Source organism: Calypte anna, chromosome 1 (assembly GCF_003957555.1).
Source record: "Calypte anna isolate BGI_N300 chromosome 1, bCalAnn1_v1.p, whole genome shotgun sequence".
NCBI classification, from domain to species: Eukaryota; Metazoa; Chordata; class Aves; order Apodiformes; family Trochilidae; genus Calypte; species Calypte anna.
The window spans coordinates 94543893-94556707 of NC_044244.1; positions in this window are offsets into that span (position 1 = coordinate 94543893).

Here is a 12815-nt window from a genome sequence, read left to right on the forward strand (position 1 = left end):
AAGCAATAGAGAAGAATTATAAGCAGTGTAAAATGTAATTGCAGCATTTAACATTTATGCTGTAATGTCATGAACATCAGCCAATAGCGCCTTCAGCGGAGATTAAACTGCTTTGCTGGGATGAGTACGTGTAGTAATCATTTCAGCTGCTTTTGTGCACAGCTGTCCCAAGATCTCTTTTGGCAAACAAGATGCTCTTTGCTACCTTTGCATGCCTCTTCTCCCCTTTTGGGATTTGTCAGAATTTTATCTAGGATTTCTGTTAATTCCAGAGGCCAAGATGTTGCCATGAAAATCTCAGTTATTTACTTTGTAGCTTTTTGACATATACAGAACGTTCATTAGAGCGCTGCTTCCAAAAAATCGGAAAGATGTAGTATTAACCAAAAAAACACATAATGCAACGTTCTGTCTTTCTACTTTCACAGGAAAGAAAAAATAAAATTAAATCCGAATTTCCCTCCCTACCTTAGATTATGTATAAAATTTCAAAAGAAAACCTGGATTACGCTTTGAGCCCTGCAACTGTTTGCTTTAGAATGTGTTAATATTCACAGCTATTTCTTCTGGTCCGTCTTTGTTGGGTCGGGTACTTGGGAAGCTTGAGATGCTCCCTCTGGTGGCTAAAGTTTCAAGTAGCGTCACATTTTTAAATTCTGGCCTCTGTGCCGCTTGGTGGATTAAATACAGGCAAGCACCAATTCTTTGTTCAAAGGCTGTTGAAAACGTAGCAGTATTTTTCAGTTTGCACTCAGCAAAGAGTGATTAGTTGGAAGTAGTACGAGTGCTTTGCTGGGCGTGCACAAACTTTATTATAAATTTACCTGCAAGTCTCAAACATGACCTTTGACTCCTGAAAAATCAGTTGAGGGAAATTGAAATTTAGGAAAGCTGTAGGATATATACTAAATTCAAAGACCACCCAGCCTAACTAATGTGTATTTACATACATTTTATAGTTTTTTAGGAAAACCAAAACAAACAAAAAAACCCAAGCTACCAATTTTTATGTTATGTTGTGAAAGAGAGGAAGAAAAACATGAATACTTTCTTAATTATAACAACTTTTCCTGACAAATCTCGTGATGGGATTACTTCTGAAAGGAAAAAACCCCCGTATCTTGATTTCATCAATAAGTGCACTTAACATTATCTCCGTATCAGAGTTTTGGAGCACAGGGTCCCTGTCAGGCAAGCAAATTTTGCCAACAAAGTGCCTACTAGAGTGAGTGGGAAGTTAGCAGTATATAGGACTTGCAAGGAGATTTCTCAGTCTTTTAACATAATAACATTTTTCTTTCCCTGTTGCAAACAGTTGATTCAAGGTAATTAATATCTTAGCTTTATGAGTTGTAACTTTACAAAAGATATTTAACAGCTTAAAAGACTCATACAGAAGGATGTTTTCAAGGGTGTCCAGCTTACTCTGAAGGAAGACTTAATTTCATATGCCAATGCAGGTTTTTAAAGAAGTTTCATGGATCATTTTTCTCTAATGACTGAGATAAACAATAACCAATGCAGCCCAGCTTTTGGGTTAGCCTTTGCAATTTGTTCAGTCTGTCACTTGTGATGTGATTGTGATGCTGTTAAATCTTTGATGGTGTTACCTTGTACTTGCTCTTTTCACGTAGAAACATTTATTAAAACCAAATATTAAAAAAAAAACACAACAAACTATAGAAATTCCCTTCAGCTTTGACAGTTTACATAGGTTTTGTGATTTGGATATTTTCTCAACAGGCTCAGTTACTGGAATCAATAAATTGTAATGAGAACACTGGCTTTCATTAAAATTAAATACCATAAGAAACTCTTCAGACTGCCTTTGCAGATAAATTCTTAAAATATTGAACTGTCTGGGGGCTGTTGTTTCAAAAGCAAAAAGCCAAAGCTAATTAATCACAAATTTCATTACACTGAAAATTGCCTAAGAGTTTTGGAAGCTGGGTTGCTGCTTTTCCTTGAATTTCAAAATAGTGAGATTTGAAACTAGACACCTGCTGAAAATACAAATATGTTTTAATTATAGTGAGCAAAAAAAGAACTGCTCCAGGAGCTCCTCCAGATAATTCAGAAACTGTTTTTGACCAAGTAATTAATTTATTCCTTTGTTTTCCATGAAATACCATGCCTTTCAGTCTTAATGAATGTGCATTTCTCCTTTATTTGCCAAGCGATTGTTAGTATTCCAAATTTAGACTTTTCATGTGCTCAGTATTGCGAGCTACAAACATTCAAACCTTAGATCTTGCTCCTGCCTTCTTTCCTGAGGGATATCATTCACTTGGCCATAGTATCATGATTTGAGAAACTAAAAAAATCTATTACTTTTTGCATTTCTCAGTGATAGAGGCTTCCTTTTTAAGCAGGAGGAAACCTAAGGTCCTAGGCTGGCTTCTGATTCAAGCAGTTATGTATTAAGAAACAATTCTAAACTTGTTGGATTTATTTGAAAGCTCATGCCTGCCAGCAGTGAAGAGCAGTTTCAGTCTCTAGTCAGGTTTTCTCATTGTTTTGGGACAGCTGAATAAACTTTTGCATCTTTTTTTTGCATATAACATTTCTAGCCTGATTGCAGCCTCTGCAATCTAAACATTTATATGCACCATCGTGTCTGAGGATTCCACATGATGTTTTCAGTCTATTGGCCAATGTTAATAAATTTTGACAGAAGCTCATATGTTTCAGATATATTTATAGTTTCAATCTTAGCTTAACCTGAAGAAAATGGTTGGATGTCTCTGGAAAGAACAGTCCATGTATTGTTGTTTACTCCCTTTTGTTTCCCTAGCAGTCCTGTGGCTGTGCAGTCACCAGGACTGCTTGCTGATCTGGGTCAAAACAAATCATTTCTAGGTCTGGACAACTCACAGGTAGATAAGTAAGCTTATCTACTATCTAAGAACACACAGCCATAAGACTGCTGTCACTGGCCAAATGGTTATAGCAAGCAAGTAATAGTGGTTGGTTGGGAAGAGTGGCATGGAGGAGGACAAAGACTGTGGAATTACCTATTTCATTAGCAGCCAGTTAGACTGAGCCATAAATCTTCAGAGAATCCAGCTCCTTTGGTTCTGATATACATACAAATCTATTGTTTTTCGAAACTTTATGCATTATAGTAGGAGCAAAGCTTAAGAGAATGCTAGGAAAGTATCTCCAAGTGTAAACATTCCCCTTGTGGTCTGTAATGTGGAGATTAATTTTTATTGTTCTTTTTTTTTCTTTCTATTATCTTCACATTCTCACGTGGGATCAGCTCAGTGAGGCTCCTGGAGCAAAAGAAGGAAGAGAAGCCACAGAGAACTTACACCTTTGCCTTGTCTGAAATTTCTTTTAAGAATGCTGTAAGCAGAATAGAAGAGAAACATTTCCCTTTTGCTCATAAAAAAAGGCACAAAAGCAGCCTAATTTAATTGAACAACTTTTAGCTTTTAGCTGCTTTTTCCAGCAGACTCTCGGAAGATTTGTGGAAATGGAGCAGTCTTTGTAGTCTCAATGATTTTTAGATATACTTCAGGTTCAATAATAAGGTTTTTAACAAACCAACAGCAGTGGAGTAGAAAAGGCACAGCCTTGCAAGATGCCCTTCTCTGATAAAAAAGCATAAGTAGTCCTGACTTGCCTTTACAGGGACATTTTCAATATTTAAATATACTTTTCCTATACAGAGTTCCAGATATGCAGTCTACATAGGAATCAATGTGTACTCCCACTGACTGAATTCTCCAGCAGAGAGAATCTTGAGAGGGTTTAAAAAAAAAATGGTTTCCTTGTACACAATTTTCCTATGTTTAGGCACCCCAAAGCCATCTCAGTGCATTACCAGATGCTTCTCAGTATAAAACCAAGTCCAAACAGAACATACCTTTTCAGGGGTGGGTTGGATTTTTTAAAAATTATTTACATTCCTTCGATATTTTTTTTCTTTTAAAAAAGCAAAGCACAAAAAAAAAATCCCAATAACTGAAATGTTAGCATTCATGTACATCACTGAAACAATTCTACTGAGTCACTGATATTTGTGGCACATTGATGATTTTAGACTTGCTGTGGGAAGTTAATATGCATTTTCATTAAGGTCCTAAAGCAAATATCTTCTAGCTTTGACCATGATACCTTAATTGTTTTGGAATTTTTTTAGCTACATCTGAGTCTGCTGAGAGCAGCTGTCTGAAGGAACTGGGCATTTTCTTGAAAAAACATGATTATTTCAAGTCTATCAATTTGTTGTGGTTAAAGATAAGCTTGATAAATCCAGCTTGGCAAGCATACTCCTTTGCTCATGGACTGCTGATAATATCTACACTAAACTTATCCATTGAAGACAAATATTTCTACACATTTGAACATTGCTTGCTGTTAAAAACTGCCACGTCAGCTTCTTCTGTTTCTTGTAATCTTGGTCTGGATCACCTGTACTCTCTTGTCTCCATGGTGCTTAACAATGTTCAAAAATTTTCCTAGGGAATATCTTGTGCTCATGGAAATCTGTGCATTAATTTTAAATCTGTTTATGGATATGTGATGTTCTTAAAGTATTTGGAATTAATATCTGCTGTTTCTTAAGAAGTGACTAATTCCAAAAACATTTGTACTGCTGCACATTTAAGTGTTGCATGTATCTGATTAGCAAAGCAAATGAGAAGTTTACATGTGTTGTTTAAAAGACAAAAAAGGAGAATTTCAAACATTCTTTTCAACTACTGCAGATGACTTACACATGTTCTGTGTTTTCTAACCTCAGCACTTCAGAAAAATGAGAGCCTTGTCTTTTAAAAAATCACATACTTTGATTTAATGAATAATCAGAATACACAGCACAAATCAGTGAAAACTCAAGTGCTGAGAGAACATGCAAGGATGTGAAATAATGTCTGTATAAGACTTGGACATTTAGTAACAATTAGTTGCTGCATCAAGTAATTTCTTAAGACTCTTCTTGCATGCCTAATATCTGAAAAAAACCCAACAGACTGAGTTGGGTCTTCGTGTAAAACATGGAAGTGTGCCTGTGCAATGTTGTAGGGGGACCTTTTTATTAGGTTGAGACATGTGCTTATTTCCTGGATTTGGATTTTCATTTGTGAAGGTTCAGAATTAACAGGTTTTGTCTTTAATAAGGTGTATGAGGAGACACAGAATGAAGTCTAATAAGAACCTGACAAATGTCCCAGAAAGTCTAATATTTTTTCTTAATAATTACAAATATATGCCTTAGCTGCTGTTCCCCTTACCCTTTAGTATTGATGAGGTATTTTTAATGGGAATTAGTTACAGTAAACATTCTTCTCATTTGACTTTTGATAACCTTGTTGTCTGGGAGGACAGGCTGCGGAGCAGGATTGGTTTGCCAAAGATTAAGAACCTGAGCTCTCCTGCCTCTCCAATTTGCTCTGAGTTGCTCTCAGCAGGGCCCATCATAAACTTTTCTGTAACAAGTGCACAGATAAGGCAAAGTGTTCTCTGGTAAAACTGGAAGTAGTTGACTGGTGCCTGTAGGATTTGCAGGCTTTGAATCCTAAGTTGGTGTAATGATGGCCCACTGAAGCTATGAACTCAATCAAATTAAAGGGAAGATGATATGATAATGGAAGTAGCAGGGTCACCCTCTTGATTTCAGCACCTGATATTCAGAGGATGATTTAAAACTCAATTCTTTCTCTTAAGCTGTTCATCCAAAAATAGCATTAGAAATTTTTTTTTCTTTAAGAGAAAATATTTTTAAATCTTTTTTGTATCTTGTTTCGTGTTCTTGTCCTTTTTCCCAGTAAAAATCCATGAAAATGATTAAGGGACTGAAACATGTCTTGTATGAGAAAAGTCTGAGAGAGCTGGAGCAGTTCAGCCTAGAGTATCTCATCCTGGGGTATCTCATCCTTGTTATATTCACTGATACTTATTATATGAAGAGGGTGTAAATAAGGTGGAACCAGGCTCTTTTCAATGGTGTCCAGTGACAGGACAAGTTGCAGTGAACACAAATTGAAACACAAGAGATTTCCTTCGGAATATCAGGAGACATTTATTTGCTGTGAGGGAGACCAAGCACTGGCATAGGTTGTCCATGGAGGTAAATAAGCTTTATTATTACCTAATAAGCTAGATAATAACAGTTTTGGGGACAGATCTGTGGTCACCTAGATTTAAGTATTTGAATGCAAATGTTCATTCTAAAATGGGACTCAAAAGAGTTGCTGAGTAGAGTAGAGCAAAGCTATGCCAGCATTTACTCGCACTGTAAAACTGTGTATCACAAAATATTCATGCTGAAAGACCGTTAAAAAAAAAATTACATTGAATAAGAAGACTGAGAGAGGTCCTTAATACAGAGTGATTTATAGGGAGAGGAATTATAATTCACTCTGTCAGGTATTCTAATTTTCATATTCCATTTGTATATAAATTTCCAGATAGGAATAGTAGGTGGAAAGCTATCATTCCACGAAGCAAATAAGATGAAAGACTGAATATATCACTTTTACTTCTGTAACATCTCCTTGGATTATTTCCATGTCATCTTTTTTTTTTTTTTTTTTTTGAATGAATGTTAGTGTTAATCAACCCCTAGCCCAGAACTGTAAAATAATAAAGATAATATTGTTCCCATGGGTGCTATTACGATTTCCATATCACAAGCATCACTGAAGAATTTCATCTCTTTTTTTCATAAAGCCTGGTTAAGTTGCAGGGTTTTGTAGAGGAGGGAGGAAAGAGAGGAGAGGGTTAGCCAATGACTTAAAAATTAGCCAGTACATCTGTAAAACACTTTGCTGTTTACAAGTTTTAGTTATAATTGAAGGAACTATGGACACTTGTAAAGAATGATAAATTCTGGATTAAGTTTTGGCTTGAGGGTTCATTTCCTGGTCACACTTATTTGCCAGTTTTCCAGAATGTTGTCTTGAGTAAAGGGGCTGTTGGAAGATTTGCTGCATCAATTGAGAAGCACAGTTTGTAAATCCTTCGAATAACCACAGTACAGAATATGGTTTCTGCAAATGTCTTAATACTTGCACTTGTGCTATTTTGGCATTAGTAGAAAGGAATATAGGTAGCTAAATCTGGATTTGATCTAAGATAAGTGAGGATCCTCTGGTCAGGTTTCATTGGCTCTTGGATCTTCACAAACTGTCTATGTGCAAAATATTTTATTTTTTTTTTTTCTTACACAACTTGAAAACTGTAATATGGTATGGTGTTATGTTGCTTTATGCTTTATAGCCTCTTGGGAGTAAAATGTTACCTTAATTCTTTTATAAACATCCAGTTTCCTCAGAGAGTATTGAGAGGAAAAGTTGTGAGGAATCATTGAGAGAGAAAAAAATAGGTAAAATTTGCAGACAAAGTGCATGTGTTTATGAGAGAGAAGAAAAGGCAGGGATGATTTTAGAGTGCTTAAGATTCTTCAGGAATCAAGCAGTTAGAGGCATTGAGCTGATACTCATTTACAGAAACACGCTGAACATACAAGTACTTCACTATACATTATGAAAACACTCTCTTGATAGAAACAAAAGGTGAATAATCTTAAAGTGCTTTTTTGTACTTAGGGTCTTTGATCCAGTGACATTGTTCACTAAATCCTATCTAATTTTTTTTACTAACATCTTAACATACTTCAAGTCACAACATTATTTCTATTTTCCAGCTGTAGATCTTACCATGGCAGCTGTCTCAAACTATTCAGGTACCTCATGTACTGAAAATTATGGGCTGTATTGGTAGTTATTCTCCACCAAATAACAGGCAGCATGCTGGTAACTACCTACTCCTGCTAAATGACTAAGTGGAAAGAATTAAATTCAAACTGTTTCTTGCCCTCTTCTGCTGCCAAATATTTACCTTGTTACATGGCATATTGAGTTGTCAACCATATGGATACCATTCAACCATTTTTGTTTCCCAGAATACTGCTAAATAAGGCCCACACAACCAAATGTCCATGTGTTCTGCAATTCAGTGTGACTCAATAAAGACAGGAAAAAGACAACACTTTTCCCAAGTGGCAACAGGCACCTGTGTCTTTGCCTTAGTCATCTTCCCTTTAAAAAAACCTAAACCACTCTTATGCCAATTTAAGTTCCATCTACTGGGTTACAAAGTTGCATAGGTATTTGCTTTACTGATGCTGTTTCACAGCTGCAACTAATAAACTATGTTAAGTAAGATGGATTTTTAAAAAGTGATTCTAGCAGTTTACAATAACTTTGGTCAGGCTGCCACAGAAAGGAGAAAAAATGGATGGCAGTCTTCCTCTGAGAGATACCAACTAGTGTGAAGATGTGATTATTAACAGGGCAGTGCTATAGAAAATACATGGCTCAGATGAGTTAGGAAGAGATTTCCAAGCAGCCTTAGCAATTTACATTTATATTATGTTGCTAGTTTGCTGTTGCTCTTCATAACAGCAATAGTTGCTAACTAGAAAAATCTTCCTAGGAACATTTTCTTAAATTATTGTATCATTGGCTTAGTTATATAGAAATGTCCAGGAAGCCAGCAGGCTCCCACTGATGGCTGCCTACTGGACTGGGTTTAAAGAGGTGGCAAAGGGACTTTTACTGTATCCCTTTTACTATGATTTCATGGTCCTGGCTGCATAGAGTTTTAGGCCATGGGAATAAAGGGAAAGACATCATTTTTTAATCAATTGAATCAATTGATTCAATCAATTTGAATCATTTTCTAACCAATTGAATATAGTTTTAAATTACCTCTTTAGACTGAAACTTTCTGACAAAGTCCAATGCAAGCAGAAATACAAGCCCCACTTTGGCTTCTAATCCTGAATCACATAGTTGGTCTAAACTCTATTCTGCCATCAGTTGGCCTCTCTGATGACAATAAACATATTTCAAACCATTCAAAGTGATCACAATTTTACTTATCTGCCTACACTTTGCCATGGTTACGTGAAGAAGTAACTTCATGACACATGGTTGGCATTTCATGCATTTGTTTGTTTGTTCAAGCTCCAGGAGGGCTATCAGTGATATACATCTGAGAGAGGAGGTTTGAGTTTACATCCCTCTAGCCTCCAGACTGTTAATTTTAACAATATGAGTAAACTTGCCAGAGTTTCCACGTTCAGTATGTTTGGGGCATGCCAGGGTGGGGGTGGTACAAACAGTAGATGAAGGTAGTTTCATTGCTATGGGAACCAGACCACTCATGGGGAAGGGAAAAGAGCTGGTGAGCTGGGGTGGGGGCACAGAAGACATACGTCATTATGTAGTTGTATTTATTTTTAAAGCTGTTTGTGGCATGCATGGAAATGTCACCAATGAACACTCTAACTTGGAGAGGACTAAGTAATTCCTTGCTTTAAAGTGTGTACCTGCTATGATCATCCTTACATAGTTCCTGACTGAAATGTTTTCCTCTGATACACTGGCGTGTTAAAATTAGTGATCTGGTGGATATATGTTCTTTAACTGACAGCATTGGCCATTTCACTGTGTGGATCCTGCCTGAAAAAGTAAGCAAATGGGTTTGGTTCTCTTAAAAATTAAGATCACATCAAAGGCTGAGAATCTTTGGCATCCCCAGGAGTTGATGGTGTCATCTTTGTAGCTCCAAATCCAAAATTCTCTTTTTTCTATCTTTCTTACGATCTTTTCAGTTTCTTGAGCATTGAGATTTAAGGATAGATGTTATAAATATGACATCTTCACAGTGTAATATCTCAGTTGCAACTCAATCACCAAGGCTTCCATTGTACTGAAACCTGCAGAATTAAAGATAACTCGTGAGTAAGTCATCAATATTATTTATGATTCCAATGTATTATCAGAACAACTGAAGAGAAACAATAGTTCTAATCTTGTCATGCATTTGCACTGATATGGTCAGTTCTCTAAAGAGGAGTCGACCCTGTATTTGGCATCCATCAAAGATGTCAATTGCAAGTCAGTACAAATCACTTATTTCCTAGTAGAACTATGCTGTGGGAAATATGAAAATTTAAGAATTTTTAAATTAAAGTACTTAATATTTAATACAGTTTAATTATCATTTGGGGGTCTATTTTTTTTTTTTTTTTGCATTTTATGTTATTAGACAATGGTGAATAATATACTCACCAAAAAGAGTTTTTATCATTGGAACAGAATTTACTTTACTTAGTTCCCACCCAGTTAGATCTTGGATCTTGTTACAAAGTAAAATTCAATTAAAATATATAAAAACATAAAAAAATAATATAAAGTCAATAAAACTTTAAATATTCTTTAATTGCAACTTTTTTTCTATGCTTCTAGACCAAGAGTGACATTACATATGATCAGTAAACACAAATATTGTGTTTCCCATATTTGGAGGTTTTTTTGGAATTACAAAATCTTACTGCAGTTCTTAGAGTAATAAAGAGAAGTAAGTTCTGCTGCACTCATTAGTTCATAATGTTGTATGACCTAGGTATTGAAATAATTTCATTGAATGAATATTCTTTACACCTGCAAGTGGAGCTACTGCTGCCAAAAACTGAAATATTGCTTCAACAGTCTTTCAGTCTACTTAATGACTTCTCCCATTGATCTGCAGCTTGGCCTCCTTTAAATCTTCAGCACAAATCTGGACTGTTTAACATGTTAAATGTTACATTACATTTCGAGGTTTTAATAAGTTGTAATAAATTCACAACTTTGTGTGCATTGTCTTGCTTTAACTTCAATTTTGAATACCTGTGTTTTATGAGACCTATAGCAGAACATAGGTTTTTAAAAATTAATTTATACACCTTTGGAATTCTGATTAATATGGTTTTGCACTTCATTAGACCACAGACCTCAAATGGTTCTGGATGGGTCATGAGTATTCTCTGAAAGAGACTTTTCAGCGAATATTGTATTAATTATATCCATTTAAATACAAAGAATGTCCTTGTTAATAAGAGGAAATTATTTTCAAGTTTCCATAGAGGCTAATAAAACCACACTCTTTCTTTCCAAGTTATGTGGAAGAACTTTTCAGCCAAGGACACAACTCAAAGCTAAGGACCTATGACAAAATTATCTGATTTTACTTGGCATTTTTTAACTGTTATGCATATTGCTGAAGGCCATTTTCTCTGAAAAGAAATGTAAAACATACGATTAATAAATCAAGACAGGAGATAGAATACAGTTCTCTTCCCTCTTTTAATACTTTGGCAAGGTAAGGAGTGGTTTGTGGACTACTGACATTCAAAGGCCTGGTCACATAAGGAAAAATATTATTTCGTTAGGAAAATTCTGTAAATTTAAGCATCTCCATGTGTTATGAAAGTTGTTCTTAATTATGTATTTTTGTGGTAACTAACTAGTAGTATGTGCTGCCTGTTGCATATATCCAGCACTAACTTTCTTTTCAAATGAATCTTTTTTTCCCCTTCTCCACTTCTATAATACAGTAAAACATTTGGCATGAGTAGATATGTGTCTGATGCATATGCCTTTTATAATATAGTCCATTTCCTTCTACAGACAGACCTTAATAATTAAATACAGGTCAGTTAGTATACTTACTCTTCTAAACCTTGAAGATTATTGGTAGCTCCATTGGATTATGAACATTTTTTATCAAGGAGAATTAATATTTTTTTTACTAATTCAGTTTTCTTTTTTCTTAATTATTGTTAACAATTACCATTTGTTTGCTTGATTTCCTTTAGAAAATAAATCTGCTTATTAAATGACTGGAATAACTTTTTAGAAGTTGACTGTTTTCATCCCTCTTCTGAAATAACAAGTTTTTGCTACCAGTTGATAATTTGGTGATCACTTCATAGAAAACAAAGCAGGTAAGTCCTCTTCTGCTTAGCACTTGATTGCACTGCCATTTTTAAACAGAATTTAGTCCACAAGATGACAAAACAAAAAAATGTACAGGCTTTGACAGTAGTAAATGGTTCTTGAAACTGCTGGATGCATCTACAGAAGCTTCAGTGAAGTTTTTTCCTTTAGACCAGCAGAGAAGTTAGCCTATGATTTAGAGAAGTTCTATATGAATATATATATAAATGTAGCTGTAATTTTTTTTTATATTGAAATAATGTCAGAAATATATGTCACATGCATTTATTACTGCCTCTCATTTCTATAAATAATCCCTCTTCACCAGGATGGCTGTGTGACTGAGTATAGCATAATTGACCTGTTTTATATTACTTTTTTCAAAATGAGCAACTTCTATATCAAAATAGAAATGATACAGGAAAATCTATGCCACAGTTTTCTGAGATGCTTAAAAATCATCAGACTTTTTAGCCCAATAATGATATACTGAAATACTTAAAAAACACCGAGGAAGAATTAATATCAGTGAAATAGTTCAAAGAGATGTAAGAAGTTCTGCAATTGTAAAAGTCATCCCAATTTCTAAGCAGAACTCAGCAGCAACTTTATTTAAAATGCAAGACTAAAGATAATTCTTTAAGATATATTGATGAAGTAAATCCTGTGGGAGCTTTGGCTCATTCGTGTGTGCATTTTAATGGTTTCATTATTATTTTGTGCCAAGAAAAGACAAATGCACAGTAATGTGGTGTTTGAATGTTGGAAGAAATAAGGAAATGAAGCAGTAATTAGCTGAATATGAAATAATAGACTCTACACGTTAATTGTACACATTATTAATATCATGTCAATTTTTATATTGTGGCTTTAGTCTTTTGACACTTCTCTGTCACTAGGTAAATCATATCTTTTTTTACCTAAGCTGTGTTATCTACTCTCATGTGCATTAATTCGTATAATAATCTAAACATAATTTTGAAAATAAATAATTTCTGTTTTAAATTACTGATAAATAATAGAAAAAACAGCTTTTCT